This window comes from Scomber scombrus, chromosome 12 (genome assembly GCF_963691925.1).
Source record: "Scomber scombrus chromosome 12, fScoSco1.1, whole genome shotgun sequence".
NCBI classification, from domain to species: domain Eukaryota; kingdom Metazoa; phylum Chordata; class Actinopteri; order Scombriformes; family Scombridae; genus Scomber; species Scomber scombrus.
In genome coordinates this window covers 29,880,663-29,897,289 of record NC_084981.1, presented here as the reverse complement: position 1 = coordinate 29,897,289, position 16,627 = coordinate 29,880,663, and the positions used below count along the sequence as shown (strand labels likewise).

Here is a 16,627-nt window from a genome sequence, read left to right as displayed (position 1 = left end):
CAGCAGGTGGCAGCATGTTCACACACATTCACATACAACACATAACACACCTGTAAAGTCTGACATGTGACAGTAACAGATAAACTAATAAAAAGCTTTTATATCATCATTTCTTCACAGATCAGCTGCAGTAAATATCAGCTTGTTGTTTCTAATCGTTCAGTAATGAAGTTTATTTAAATCTAATAAAACAGCAGGAAATTGAAAATGTTAAAGTGTGAATTTTAGAACAGTTTTAACTCCAGATCATCACAGATTAATATGATGATGCAGCAGCAACATAAATGAATATAGACGCTGTTTATCGTGTTTAAAACCAACAAAATGCAACAAAGAACTTTTATTATACACACAATAAAACAAGAAGTGCAACTTTCTTTAATTATGCTCCAAAATGATGGAATAAAGCTATGAGATGTGAAATGATGATGTATTTGTTATTCTTACTGTGTTTTTCTTATACTACAGTAACATGTCTTATCTTAATTTATCTTTATCTTAATGTTTTAACAGAAAGCTAAAACGTCTCTTTTTACGTAGCTTTTAATTTGCTTTTCTATCACTGCTGCACTTCTTTTAAAATGTCGTATTTTACTTGACTTTATGCCGTTTTTATTCTACCTTCTAGCTACTTTTATTGTTATTTTTATTCTTATATTCCATCTTATATCACATTAATGTTTTATTTCTTTCCTCTTTCTTTTCTGCTGTTTTATGTTTTATGTTCCATTTAATGTGAAGCACTTAGTGTGTATAATTTATTGTATGAAAGGTTCCATACAAATAATGTTATTATTATTATATTATTTTTAGTAGTAGTGTGAGTAGGGGAGAACGGGGTTGGTTGTCACATTCATCAGATCTCTGCCTCTAGAGGGCGCTGCTGTTAAAACGTTTTGGTACTGAAGGTTTCAGAGTTTAGTTGAGATGTTACTTCAGATCATTTCTGGAGTAAACTGCTTCACATCGAGGTGAGACGACGTTTAGTGTTTAATGTGAAAATGAAAATATCAACTCTTCAGTGTTTCTCTTCTTTTACACAATAAGTTTATAATAAAACAATTATTACCATTAAACAGTATGAAGAGAGAGCGATAGGTAGGGAGGTTGTTTCTTAGCTACACCAAAACTAAACATGTGGTTGGAAGGAAAGGAGGAACGAAGGGAGGAAGAAGGAAGGAAAGGAAGGACAGACGGAGGGAAGGAAGGTTGGTAGCTTTGCTGGTAGAGAACAATCCCAGTTGGGGAAGTTTGTCACATTATCTTCGGGGTTGGTTGTCACATGTTTGTATTTGCACATATATGGTTTCATATATATAGTTCTTTCTTTCTTTTAAGATGCAAAATGAGCAGGAACCTTATCGGGAAGTCAAACAAAGAGTCAGACTCCTACAGATGTGATGTGAACCTGCTGCCACCTGCTGGTCACATCCTGAACACACAGCTGAGACTCACTGATGCTGTAAAAAGAGTTCAGACTGTTTACTGTTCAAAGTGCTTCACAGTTTGATTGACAAGCTGATAATAAAACAGAACAAAGTGACGACAGAAAGAAAAGGAAGAAAAATAAAGAACAAATAAAAACAAAAAAAGGAAAAATTGAGACCAAGGCAAAAAAAATTAAATAAAGTAAAATAAATAAAAGAAAAATTAGTCAATAAAAATAAGAGACAATAAGTCTATGTCTGTGTGTGTATTAGTATGTGTGTGTCTATGTGTGTGTGTGTCTATGTGTGTCTATGTGTGTCTATGTGTGTGTGTGTGTGTGTGTGTGTGTGTGTGTGTGTGTTATAATATAATCTATTGTGTAATATTAATGTGTGTTTTGGTACAGTGTGTCTTCAGGAATGTGTTTTTGAGGATTATTAGAAACACAACTTGTTCAGTTCGTCACACTTTCTCTTTCCGTGTCACACAGTTTTAAATCCTCCCCTCCTCCAACTTTCTCGCAGCTCTCAAACAATCCTCGGAAATGACTCTCGCCCACCCACCAGCCAACCCCCCCCGCACCACCGTCCTCCATCACAGTGGAAAAATCCCTCCGTCTGTTTCACTATGATTCACTTTAATCTGTTTTAATATTGTGAAATAATAAACAAACATGACAGAATAATGTCAGAGTGAGACATCTACTATAATACTGCAGTACTTTTACTGTAATACTGCATACTACATCACTATAATACTGCAGTACTTTTACTGTAATACTGCATACTACATCACTATAATACTGCAGTACTTTTACTGTAATACTGCATACTACATCACTCATAATACTGCAGTACTTTTACTGTAATACTGCATACTACATCACTATAATACTGCAGTACTTTTACTGTAATACTGCATACTACATCACTCATAATACTGCAGTACTTTTACTGTAATACTGCAGTACTTTTACTGTAATACTGCATACTACATCACTATAATACTGCAGTACTTTTACTGTAATACTGCATACTACATCACTATAATACTGCAGTACTTTTACTGTAATACTGCATACTACATCACTATAATACTGCAGTACTTTTACTGTAATACTGCATACTACATCACTATAATACTGCAGTACTTTTACTGTAATACTGCATACTACATCACTATAATACTGCAGTACTTTTACTGTAATACTGCATACTACATCACTCATAATACTGCAGTACTTTTACTGTAATACTGCATACTACATCACTATAATACTGCAGTACTTTTACTGTAATACTGCATACTACATCACTATAATACTGCAGTACTTTTACTGTAATACTGCATACTACATCACTATAATACTGCAGTACTTTTACTGTAATACTGCATACTACATCGCTCATAATACTGCATATTACATCACTATAATACTGCAGTACTTTTACTGTAATACTGCATACTACATCACTATAATACTGCAGTACTTTTACTGTAATACTGCATACTACATCACTCATAATACTGCATATTACATCACTATAATACTGCAGTACTTTTACTGTAATACTGCATACTACATCACTACTGTAGGAAGATTTTTCATATTTTATGTGTAATGGAGTATTTTTGTGTATCTGAACAATTTTTTATTGCAGTAAATGATCTGAGTACTTCCTCCATCATTGCATTGGTTCTTCTTCTTCTACTTCTTCTTCTTCTTCTTCTTCTTCTTCTTCTTCTTCTTCTTCTTCTTCTTCTTCTTCTTCTTCTTCTTCTTCTTCTTCTTCTTCTTCTTCTTCATTTTCTCATTATTATGATAATTAATAGTATCAGTAGTTATAGTAGTTTTATGTCCCCTGTCTCTCAGATTATTTTTTACTTACCATTTTCTCAAACAAAATGTCTCTCTCTCCCTCTCCTGCTCTTTCCCTCTCCCTCTCTTTATCTCTCTCTCTCTCTCCCTCACACACAGACACACACATGAAAAATTAGTTCCGATAACATAAAAACACAATTTGGCTCCTAACTGAAGACCCCCCCAAAAAAAACGTCCTTACTTTCCATCACGTCCTCACTTCCTAATTGGTCCTCATAAAGTTAGCAGAACACACACACACACACACACACACACACACACACACACACACACATACACACACACACACACACACCCGGAGAGGAAGGAGGTCATTTCTACCGCAGGTCAGTGGATTTCCTCTGTTCTTATCAGTGCGACAGGAAAAGGGCTGAAGACGGAGAGAAAGGGAGGAAGAATGAAGGAGAGGACGAGTGTAGATCATCTGGAGAATGTAGAGAGGAGACCCCTAACCCTCTGTTCAACCATCTACACTCAACTCTACTCAGTGATCTCCGTTAGTCTCCGTTTACTAAAGGTTCATATCAGTCACAGTTTAAATAACTTCACACACACGATGATGTCATCGTTACAGCAGCTCAGTTAACCTTCATGTCGTCCTCTAGGGTCAAATTGACCCCGTCTGTTTTGACTGTTCTTTCTTTCCTCTCTTTCTTTCCTTCCTCTCTCTTTCCTCCTTCTCTCTTTCTTTCCTTCCTCCATCCCCCTTTCTTCCTTCCTCCCTCCTTCTTTCCTTCCTTCCTTCCGTCCTTCCCTTCCTCCTTTCCTCCCTCTCTCCTTCTCTCTTCCTTTCCTCCCCCCTACTGTCCTCCCTTCCTTCTTTCCTCTGTCCTTCTTTCCTTCCATCCTCCCTTCCTCTTTTCCTTTCTCCCTCCCTCCCTTCCTTCCTTCTTTCCTCCGCCCTTCCTTCCTTCCTTCCTTCCTTTCCTTCCTCCATTCCTTCTTTCCTTTCCTCCCTTCTTTCCTTCCCTCCTTCCTTCCTCCCTCTTTTCCTTCCTTCTTCCTTCCTTCCTCCCTCCATCCTTTCCTTCCTTCTTCCTCCTTTCTTTCCTCCTTTCCTTCCTTTTTCCTCCCTTACTTCTTTCATCCCTCCTTATCTTCCTTCTTCCTCCTTTCCATCCTTCCTTCTCCCTTCCTTTCCTTCCTTACTCCTTTCCTTCCTTCTTCCTCCTTTCCATCCTTCCTTCCTCCTTCCTTTCCTTCCTTCCTCCTTTCCTTCCTTCTTCCTCCCTTCCATCCTTCCTTCCTCCCTCCTTTCCTTCCTTCCTCCTTTCATTCCTTCCTCCCTCCCTTCCATCCTCCCTTCCTCCCTCCTTTCCTTCCTCCCTCCTTTCCTTCCTTCCTTCCTCCCTTCCTTCCTTGACTCGAGGACAACAGGAAGGTTAAACTTCAGTCAGTTTATTGATCAAATGAAAGTGACAACAGGTGCAATAGAGAGGTAAAAGCAATGGAGCAGAGAGGAGGTGCAGGGAGGAGATGCAGGGAGGAGATGCAGGGAGGAGATGAAGGGAAGAGGTGCAGGGAGGAGGTGAAGGGAGGATGTGAAGGGAGGAGGTGCAGAGAGGAGGTGCAGGTTAAACAAGTTAAATAACATAAATTCATAAAATCAGTTTAAATCAGAGCAGTAGTCTGTGTGACAACTCTGTTTATTTTGGTTTTTATTGTCCTGTATCTTCTGCCAGATAGCAGAGGAGTGTGTGTGTGTGGTCTGGTATGTGTGTGTGTGTGTGTGTGGGGGGGGTGTATTTTTTTTAAATAAATAAATAATGCTGATAACAATAATACAATAACATTTAAAAGAAAAGAAAAGAAAAAGAAAGAAAGAGAAAAATAAATAACATAATAATTATAATAATGATATATAATCGGACAGATAAACAATAAGCAGAAAACAGTGTTACTCATCACAGAACCAGAATTTATTTATTGTTTTGTTTTCACTGGATGATAGAAACTTATTCACATGTAGAAAATAAAAGTCATTGCTGCTGTTTGACAGGAGAAAAGAAGAGATGACAATAAATAAAGTATTAAAAAAAGAAGAAAAGAAAAAGAAAAAGAAAAGTTAATCTAACAGCTGATCAGAGACCAGAGGAGACTCATAAACTCACCACCAGCAGAGGAAGCAGGGGGCGTGTCCTCCCCCTCCTCCCCCCGCCCCCCCCTCATCTCCTCCAGCTGTTACAAAGCAGCTGGAGCTCGCGCGCAGCTTCACTCGGAGCTCCGGACTGCAGCAGACATGGTGTCAGTGGGAGAGCTGGTTCTGGTTCTGGGCTTACTGGTGAGCGCCCACTGCGAGGTGAGAGCCAGAGACCCTGATGTGGAGGAGGAAGAGGAGGAGGAGGTGGGGGGGGGAGGAATAGCTGTGCTGAGGGTGGGGGGGGCAGGGTTTGGGGGAGTCCCGCATTACCTCGGGAGGTTTCAACATGGAGCAACAGAGCGCCCCCTGCTGGCGGACAGAGAGACACAACCAACCAGGACCGGGTGAGTCTAGATATATAAACACTGATATTAAAGAGTCTGTTAATGTCTTTAATACAACTGAGAGGAAGATAGTTTAACTCCACTATAGTTATTTTATAAATCCATAAAATATCTTTTATATCATTGAATATGTTTAAAGGACGAGTTCACAGTTAAATGTAATAACCCACAGTAACACACAGTAACCCACAGTAACCCTCAGTAACACACAGTCCTCCTTCTGTGGAAACATGGATTTAAAAGTTGATCTGAAGCTAATATGAAGCTTCAGTCAAATCTTCATCTTCTATGTTTCAACGTTACAGTGTTTTTAGTAGCAAAGACTTTGTGTTACTATGGTTACACCACAGCTCAACAGGAAACACTAAGAGGGAATCTGATGATGAAAAGACTGATACTACATAAAGTACTACAACTACTACATAAAGTACTACTACTACTACATAAAGTACTACTAGGATTGAAAATGATGAACTCGTCCTTTAAACTTGATCTAAACAGGAAAACTTCATTGACAATTAAAATCTCTTCAATCTTCGCTGATATAGACAGAAAATAAATATTATTATATTATATATGTTTATAAATATAAATATAAATATATATATATCTTACTGTCTGACTCACAATATCAACATAAAAACATGAAGTTATAAAACTTTATATCATGAAGACTAATGAATATCTGTTAAAACAAGTCTGATAACAGTAATAATAATATAATGTTTGGATCAATGATGTCATGCAACCCAGTGTCACATGATGATGGTGATGATGATGATGATGATGATGGTGATGATGATGATGATGATGATGATGGTGATGATGATGATGGTGATGATGATGATGGTTGACTTCTTCACTGTGTTTGTTGTAGAAAATGTTTGATTTGATCATAATTCTGCAGTTTGTTTGTGTTTATGAATCATTTTTATTAACCAGACGTTTAGTGTCGTAGTTCATTAAAGACTGTCGTATTTCCTGCTGAGTGACGATGACTCAGAAAGCAGAGCGGAAATGTACTGTATCATTTAGAGGTACTAGTACTTTACTGTAGTACTGTTAGAGGTACTTGTACTTTACTGTAGTACAGTTAGAGGTACTTGTACTTTACTGTAGTACAGTTTGAGGTACTTGTACTTTACTGCAGTACAGTTTGAGGTACTAGTACTTTACTGTAGTACAGTTTGAGGTACTTGTACTTTACTGCAGTACAGTTTGAGGTACTTGTACTTTACTGTAGTACAGTTAGAGGTACTTGTACTTTACTGTAGTACAGTTAGAGGTACTTGTACTTTACTGTAGTACAGTTTGAAGTACTTGTACTTTACTGTAGTACAGTTAGAGGTACTTGTACTTTACTGTAGTACAGTTAGAGGTACTTGTACTTTACTGTAGTATAGTTAGAGGTACTTGTACTTTACTGTAGTACAGTTAGAGGTACTTGTACTTTACTGTAGTACAGTTTGAGGTACTTGTACTTTACTGTAGTACAGTTAGAGGTACTTGTACTTTACTGTAGTACAGTTAGAGGTACTTGTACTTTACTGTAGTACAGTTTGAAGTACTTGTACTTTACTGTAGTACAGTTAGAGGTACTTGTACTTTACTGTAGTACAGTTTGAGGTACTTGTACTTTACTGTAGTACAGTTTGAGGTATTTGTACTTTACTGTAGTACAGTTAGAGGTACTTGTACTTTACTGTAGTACAGTTAGAGGTACTTGTACTTTACTGTAGTACAGTTAGGGGTACTTGTACTTTACTGTAGTACAGTTTGAGGTACTTGTACTTTACTGTAGTACAGTTTGAGGTATTTGTACTTTACTGTAGTACAGTTAGAGGTACTTGTACTTTACTGTAGTACAGTTAGAGGTACTTGTACTTTACTGTAGTACAGTTAGGGGTAGAGCTTTGTAATGTAGTATTTTTCTTCCACTGCTGTTTAGAAACAGTCTGGTATAGATCAAAACTCTAAAACCGAGTCTGAAGCCTACAAAATGTCAAAGTCTAAAAACTGTAATTGGTCCTCACAGAGATAGTAGTACAATAACAAACACACACACACACACACACACGCACACACACACACGCACGCACACACACACACACACACACACACAAACAGAGTCACGCCTAATATGTGCGAGTATCAAGCAGAGAGGGTTTTAATGTTTTGACTGCCAGCCTGATACCACCCAGGCTGCACACACACACACACACACACACACACACACACACACACACACACACACACACACACATACACACATACACACACACACACACATACACACACACACACACACACACACACACACACACACACACACATACACACACGCACACACTCACACACACACACACACACACACATTAATTACTCTGTGATTTTATGATTGTCAGACAGGACGTGGGTGTCCTCTGTGTGTTTGTCCTCCAGGTATTAGACCGAGCCGATCCTCTGAGGTTTCACACTGAGCTGAAAACAAAGTTTGACTGTAGTTTATTATTTTATGACTGAACTGAGAGTTAAAACAGTCGCTGCTCTGCTGCGGTTCAGACTGAAATAGCTCCACAAATGTTGGAAGAGTAGCTGCGAAGTTCTGTCCCGAAGATGAAGCGCAATAACTTCATCTGTGGTTTTAATGGTTGATAGAATCAGAAATGTGTAAACTGCTGTCATGCAATATTTCACTGAGTTTAAAGTTACCTTGCAAACCAGCTGGTTACATCACACCTGTCTTCATGCATCATGTGTCAGTGAGGTCATCTGGATTATGTCAGTTTGAGTTTCAATCGTCTAAAAGAAGTTCCCCCCCCCAAAAAAATCCACCGACTGCTTTAAAATTCCTCCGAAGCTTCAGAAACCTTCTCCGCCTCTACTTCAGCAACACTTAACTACCTGTTGACCTCTGACCTCTGAACCACAAGCATGTATGCCCCCCCCACCACCACCAGCCCTGGACCAATCAGCTGCCAGCATCCAAAGATAATGCTGAGGCTAAAACAACACAGTGACCCTCAGAAAGCTGCTCTCCATTACGGCACAAAGAGCTCCGCTAGTGAGCGATGTCATTAAAGCAGCGTTTAAGGGGGGGGGGGCAGCAAGAGCTAATGGAGGCTGTTTTCTTAAGAGCCCCCAGGGGTGTTGTTATTATCAGGGCATCAGTGGACGGGTCGAGCAGTTTAATGTATGGATGTGGGTCAGAACGACGATGCAGTGAAACTTTAATCCTCATGTTTAGTCTCAGAGACTCTGAACAGCTGATCAACTACATCTACACAATATACACAATATACACAATATACACAGTATACACAATATACACAATATACACATACACAGTTCTGAACGAAGTACAGTTAGAGGTACTTGTACTTTACTGTAGTACAGTTTGAGGTACTTGTACTTTACTGTAGTACAGTTTGAGGTACTTTACTGTAGTACAGTTTGAGGTACTTTACTGTAGTACAGTTTGAGGTACTTGTAGTTTACTGCAGTATAGTTTGAGGTACTTGTACTTTACTGTAGTATTTCCATGTGATGCTACTTTTTACTTCACTACATTTATTTGACAGCTTTAGTTACTTTTCAGATGAAGATTTTTATCATATCAAAGTAAAAGTTCACGTCACAGCAGCTGAAGCCTCCGTCTGTCTGAGCAGCAGCAGCAGCAGAAGAAGAAGAAGAAGAAGAAGAAGAAGAAGAAGAAGAAGAAGAAGAAGAAGAAGAAGAAGAAGAAGAAGAAGAAGAAGAAGAAGAAGAAGAAGAAGATCAAGCAGCTGGATGAAAGCAGCATGATCATTTAATGCTCATTGAGATGTTATCAGACTAACAGCTGGCAGATGAAAGCAGACAGAAGTTCAGACGAGGATTTAAAGACAGAGTGATGATCACACAGGTGAATCCGAACATCAGATAAGGTTTTTGTTCCTGGAGGATGTGGTGAGATGAAGGAACAGCTGAGGAAGAAAGAGGATCAACAACACAAACACACTGTAAATGTGTCAGTAACTAATAAGTGTTGGTAAGATGATGAATTCATAAATCAGTTAAAACTATTTTTAAAAGCAGCATCAGGTTTGTTAAAACAGCAGGAAGCAGCAAGACATCATGGACGTCCGAGTTACGCCCAGTTCAATATAATCAATATATTAAAAAAGGATCAATAAGAGAAAACTGGATCAATGTATAATTTAAGATTTTATTGTTTAGTACTCGTTTTATAAATGGATGAATACAGAAAAAGACCTTAAACATCCTAAAAACTAGTTTTAAACGGCATCTTTTAATAGTCAGTATGAACAAGAGGAACATGGGTCAGTAATAAATAAGTGTTGGTAAGATGATGAATTCATAAATCAGTTAAGCTAGTTTTAAAAGCAGCATCAGGTTTGTTAAAATGTACATTTTGTATTTTTATTGGTTTTATGGTTACACCACTTAGACATTTTTGCCATAATCCTCTAATATATTCTCTCAAAATGGATTAAAAGCAGAAATTTGATGCTGGGTCCACAAAAAAAAGAATGTGTGCAAGTTATTCATACGTTTATTTTCACATTTTAACCCTTTAAATTTAAACTAAACCACATGGACACAAAAAAACATCACTGACTCAGCTTTGAGCAACTTTTCCTTTATGAAGATGGATGCTTCTCTGTGATGTGTTCAGGGACACAACGACATCCAGGATCTGTGTGTAAACAGGAAGTCTTACTAACATTGACAGCTGATTACAAATAAATACACAAATATCAACAAACACATCAAATCCAATATAGTTAAAGGATGTTTTTAAATATAAATATCATTATTCCACTCTTGGCTTGTTCACTAACAGCTATCAGACTCCTGCGTCTCTCAGGATGAGATATCTATCTATCTATCTATCTATCTATCTATCTATCTATCTATCCATCTATCCATCTATCCATCTATCCATCTATCCATCTATCTATCTATCTATCTATCTATCTATCTATCTATCTATCTATCGGACTTCCTTCTTTCTGTGTTCTTGTGTTTTCTGCAGTTTGTTTTCTATCTGTAACGTGTTAAAGGGGAAACGCTGCACATTCACGACCTTTTTTTTTAATGACATTTTCCCTCCTGAGGTCAAACAGCATGTGTTTCACTTCAGAACTAAACTCATAAAAGTCACTAAATATGAGCTGATGATGATCGAACGTTCCTCTTTTCTTAAGTTCACTGAATGAAACTCAGATAGAAGATAGATATTTATTCTCAGGCTCAACGAGGAGAGAAGAAGAAGTCTGAGCTGTAACAGAGATTAATCTGTTGTGGCGTTCAGATGCTGTCTGAAAAATAGTGAAAATTACAGCTTCAACTGCTATTTTTTTGTGTCCATGTGGTTTAGTTTAAATTTAAAGGGTTAAAATGTGAAAATGAACGTATGAATAACTTCACACATTCTTTTTTTGTGGACCCAGCATCAAATTTCTGCTTTTAATCCATTTAGAGAGAATATATTAGAGGATTATGGCAAAAATGTCTAAGTGGTGTAACCATAAAAACTTTGTACCTGTGTAACTTTAACTTTTATTTTATTAAATAAAGCTAATGGAATACAATTGTTCTAAATATTACATTTACTCTGGGTTACCATGGAGATCAGGAAACATTTACATGTTTTAAATGATGCAAAGTCACATAAAGCGTCTTCTTTGTAGCTTCCATGTTCATAAACACACTGAAGTCAGAGAAACGATGATTTAACCCTCCTGTTGTCCTCAGGTCAAGGAAGGATAGGAGGATGGAAGGAAGGAAGGGAGGAAAGAAGGAAGGAAGCAATGAGGAAGGAAAGGATGGAGGGAGGGAGGGAGGGAGGGAGGGAGGGAGGAAAAGAGGAAGGAAGGAAGGGAGGAAGGAAATGAGGAAAGAAGGAAGGGAGGAAGGAAAGGTGGAAGGAGGGACAGGAGGAGGGAAAGAAGGAAGGAAGGAAGGAAGGAAGGAAGGAAGGAAGGAAGGAAGGAAGGAAGGAAGGAAGGAACAGTCAAAAGAGATGGGGTCAATTTGACCCGGGAGGACGACAGGAGGGTTAAGGAGGAAGTGAACGCAGCACGAAGAGTCACGTGAAGGAGAAAAGAGATGAGCAGAGAATGAAGAAAGAAGAAGATCCGGCATCACAGCGCTCAGTCTGACACGACTAATGAACCTGAAGAAGAAGATTAAAGATCGGCTCTCTGATTCTGTTCCTCAAACTTCCTCTCAGAGGCTCGATGTTGATGTTCCCAAACTCAGCTGTGCATGAAAGAGATGATTGGCTTTTACTTAAACAAAGGATTAAGACAGGATAGGAATCATGTTACATTATAAATCAGTCAGTCCTATAAATGTGGCTTTGCTTATCTTCAATAGATATATTTAAGTATTGTTGTTATTTCTGTCTATGTCATTGTGTTTATTATTATAATACACGCTGAAAACTTAGCAAAGCTCCTCTGACAATGAAAACAAACTTCATACTGAATCTTTACTTTTGGCACAAATTAGAGCCAAAGAAACTAATAGAGGAGGTGAAAGAAATAAAACATTTAGAGAGTTCAGTGCAGACTCAGATCAGAGAACGATGAGCTGCTGAAGTGTTTGAGTTCAGGCGACAGTAACACTTCGTCTCACTGAGTGTTGAGGTTAGTCGTGCTGCTGCTGTTTTACATCCTTACATACAGCAGCTGGTTTATCTGAAGTTGCGTTCATACAGATCATGTGGTGCTGTACAGTTTTGGTAAAGATTTAATGATGAAGTAACATCTGTTTCTCCCTGCTAAGATATTCCATACAGGAAGTGAAGCCTCAGGATGAATCCCATGTTTCAGCAAAGGTCTGAGGACAGTCTCAATCAACAATCTCTGATATCATTACCTCTTGTGTTAAATGGTGTCGACAGTATTTGGGAGGCAGTTTACTGAGGTGTATTCAGTCAATTAAGCACCTTTAAAACGCCTGTTTTCTATTGTAGTTTGGCTCTACTGTATACATGTACATTTAAGTATGAATAACTAAGTTTTACCGTTTTATGACTCTCATGAAAAGTCAATAGTAATATATACATACATTATACTAAGACACTAAAGTTGCAGCCTAAGTGCACAGCTGGTTTATCTAGTGTTCTGTTCTTCTTGTAAAATCCAAATCTCTTCTAAACTTTAAAATGTATTTGTCTTTCCCTCACAAGCAGAGCTCTGTGTTAACGTTACTGTCATGATGTTCATATTTAACCTCCTGAGAGTTGAGCTTTTGTTTAGTATGCATTTTTAATTTCTCCTAGATATTGGGGATTAGTAGGACCTGATAAGTACAAAAGCTAAGCATCGTCTTTGAACAGGAAGTAGTTTTCTAAATTAATAAATAAACAAGTTTCAACCACAACATCTGATCAGGTTTTGTCCCTGGTCCTCTTTCATCTGGGGATCAGCTGTTGATTGACTTCACCCAGATGCCTGCCATCTCGTTTTAACACTGATTTTTAGACTCTATTGAGCTTCTGTTCAAACGAAGACAACAGGTCAGAGTTAAACAGAATGAAGTTTAAGGTCCAGCAAACCCAAACTGTAACATCTCCATATGAGGACAGAGAGTCGCTCGAGGTTAAATACTGTTGATGTTGTTTCAGCAGCAAAGCAGCAACATTAAACTGATTCATAACTTTATAACCATAAGCCATCGACTAGTTCATGCTACATTTAGATCCAGAGGTTTGTGGATCGATGCATGTGTGTCTTTTAAATCAAACCCGATTTCTGATTCATATCATTTATTTGTTACAAGCCTAAAAACCTATCAGCTCAAACACTGATCCCAGTCTGTGGATACTGTTTCTATAACGTGCACGAGGCTGAGCGAGCGTTGAGTTCAGAGTTGATGCTGCTGATGTTTGTGTTGAAGAGTCCAGAGACACACAAGTGATTGTGAAACATGAAAGAAGAGCTGAGAGATCTCAGAGCTGCTGGTGCAGCAGACAGGAAGGAAGAGACAAACAGTCCAACATCAACATATTACTGCTAACACACACACACACACACACACACACACACACACACACACACACACACACACACACACACACAGACACACACACACACACACACACACATACAGACACACATACACAGACACACACACACACACACACACACACACACAGAGACACACATACACACACACACACACACACACACACACAGAGACACACTCACACACACACACACACACAGAGACACACACACAGACAGACACACGCACGCACACACACACACACACACACACACACACACACACGCACACCCACACAGAACAACACAAATATTCCGATTTTCTCACATTAAACAGGAAACAAGACGAAGCAAATAAAACCATTAAAATGTGATCAGAGCTGCTGTGAGTCTGAGTGTTTGATCAGAACCAGATCTGATCAAACCCTCCTGAACCTGAACCTGAATCTAACCTTAACTCTAAAACCAGATGAAGTCTGAACCCTGAAACAGAGCTGTAAGGATCAGCTCACTGTTATACATAACCTCAACAAGACAATACATCTTAATGTTTATTTGTACTGTGATGAGTTTATAGCATGAATTTATGTCACATACTGCAGCATTATAACAGAAACCCTTCCTTATATGGGCCTTTAAAATACATAAAAATCAACAGTAAAACACATATAAAGTCAACAATACATATGGCTCAGTGACAATAAGTGTTGGTAAGATGATCAATTCATAAATCAGTTAAACTTTAAAAGCAGCATCAGGTTTGTTAAAACAGCAGGAGATAAATTCAAGCTGATTCAGCGGCTCCGTAGCAGCAAGACATCATGGACGTCCGTAGCAGCAAGACATCATGGAGGTCCGAGTTATGCCCAGTTCAATATAATCAATATATTAAAAAAAGATCAATAAGAGAAAACTGTATCAATGTATAATTAAGATTTTATTGTTTAATAATTGTTTTATTAATGGATGAATGCAGAAAAAGACCTTAAACATCTTTAAAAATAGTTTTAAACGGCATCTTTTAATAGTCAGTATGAACAAGAGGAACATGAGTCAGTAACTAATAAGTGTTGGTAAGATGATGAATTCATAAATCAGTTAAACTAGTTTTAAAAGCAGCATCAGGTTTGTTAAAATGTACATTTAGTATTTTTGTTGGTTTTATATCATTTGAAATGACATTTGCACCATTTTTTTACCAAAAGTAAGACTGAATGCTCCTGAAAATGTCAAATGGTGTAACCACAAAAGAATGATAACTATTACATATTTTATCACCTACAGAGTATTTAAGTGGACTTATACTAATAATGACTTCATTTAAAACATGTAAATGTTTCCTGATCTCCATGGTAACCAGAGTAAATGTAATATTTAGAACAATTGTATTCCATTACCTTTATTTAATATAAAGTTATAATGTAAGATCATGCCAAACTAGTTGATATGGTGTTTTATTGACTATTTACTGTTTTTAAGCAAGTTGAATTATTTGGTACTCCACATATTTCACACCTGACAACATTATCCTTTACTCTCTGTAAGTTTTTACCATTATTCTATATTTTGTATATGTAGTTTTAATAGTATAGAAATGTGTATAATGTGTATATCGTGTAGCTCTCTATAGAAGCACAGAGCAGCAGCGGAAGACATTGTGTAGCTCTGAAAGTCCTTTCAGCCTTTTCATTATCTCATCCGTCTTCCTGAAACACTTTGGACATGTTATCACAGGATCAGTATCCTGACTGTGTGTGTGTGTGTGTGTGTTGTGCAGGAACTGGTGTGTTTTCGAGCAGCAGCGTGTGGTTACTAAGGCAGTGAAGAAGACGTCTGCAGAGAAGCGCGTGGTTAAGTCAGAGAGTCCGTGTCCCAGCGGCGCTCCTGACTGTCGAGTCGTCATGTGAGTAAAACACTCTGACTGTAGAAAAGCTTCATTAGTTCATTAATCACCTACTATTCTCATTACTGATTCAGCATTTTGAGGCATTTAAGGGAAGCAAAAATCCCAAATCTTCTTGTTCATCTCAGTTATAAAAAGTTATAAAACTCTCTCATCTCAGGTCAGATAACAGTGTTGATCAGTTTATTTCTGACCAGAGATCAGATCTTTATAAATTCTCTCCAGCTGTGTTCTACATCTTTACATTCAATTTCAAGTTTTTTTTGTTGTTTTTTTTATTAAATTCAAGTGTAAGTTTAGTAACATATAAAGTCAACAATACATAAGGCTCAGTGATAAAGAAGTGTTGGCAAGATGATGAATTCATAAATCAGTTAAAACTAGTTTTAAAAGCAGCATCAGGTTTGTTAAAGCCACAGGAGACAAATTCAGACTAAACTCAGCGGCTCCGTAGCAGCAAAACATCATGGACGTCCATAGCAGCAAGACATCATGGAGGTCCGAGTTACGCCCAGTTCAATATAATTAATATATTAAAAAAAAGATCAGTAAGAGAAAACTGGATCAATGTGTAATTAATTTTTAATTTATTGTTTTAATAATTGTTTTATAAATGGATGAATGCAGAAAAAGACCCTAAACAGAACTTAAAAATAGTTTTAAACGGCATCTTTTAATAGTCAGTATGAACAAGAGGAACATGGGTCAGTAATAATAAGTGTTGGTAAGATGATGAATTCATAAATCAGTTAAACTAGTTTTAAAAGCAGCATCAGGGTTGTTAAAATGTACATTTAGTATTACAAGCGTGTGTGATGAGTTTATACCTGTGTGTGTGTGTGTGTGTGTGTGTGTGTGTGTGTGTGTGTGTGTGTGTGTTTGTGTGTGTGTGTGTGTTTGTGTGTGTGTGTG

General features: G+C 37.7%; 2 protein-coding genes across 2 annotated transcripts in view; one reads left to right on the top strand and one right to left on the bottom strand.

Moving 5' to 3' along the window:
- The window catches only part of LOC133991866 (NACHT, LRR and PYD domains-containing protein 14-like), a 721,507-nt gene that overhangs the window by 284,356 nt on the left and 420,524 nt on the right, over positions 1 to 16,627 (top strand). The gene's annotated exons all lie outside the window — the stretch shown is intronic.
- The window catches only part of LOC133991890 (uncharacterized), a 527,851-nt gene continuing 522,055 nt past the window's right edge, over positions 10,832 to 16,627 (bottom strand). The window contains exon 2 of the mRNA XM_062430489.1: positions 10,832 to 10,844. The gene's annotated coding sequence lies outside the window, so the exon portion shown is untranslated. The remainder of the gene's footprint in view (positions 10,845 to 16,627) is intronic.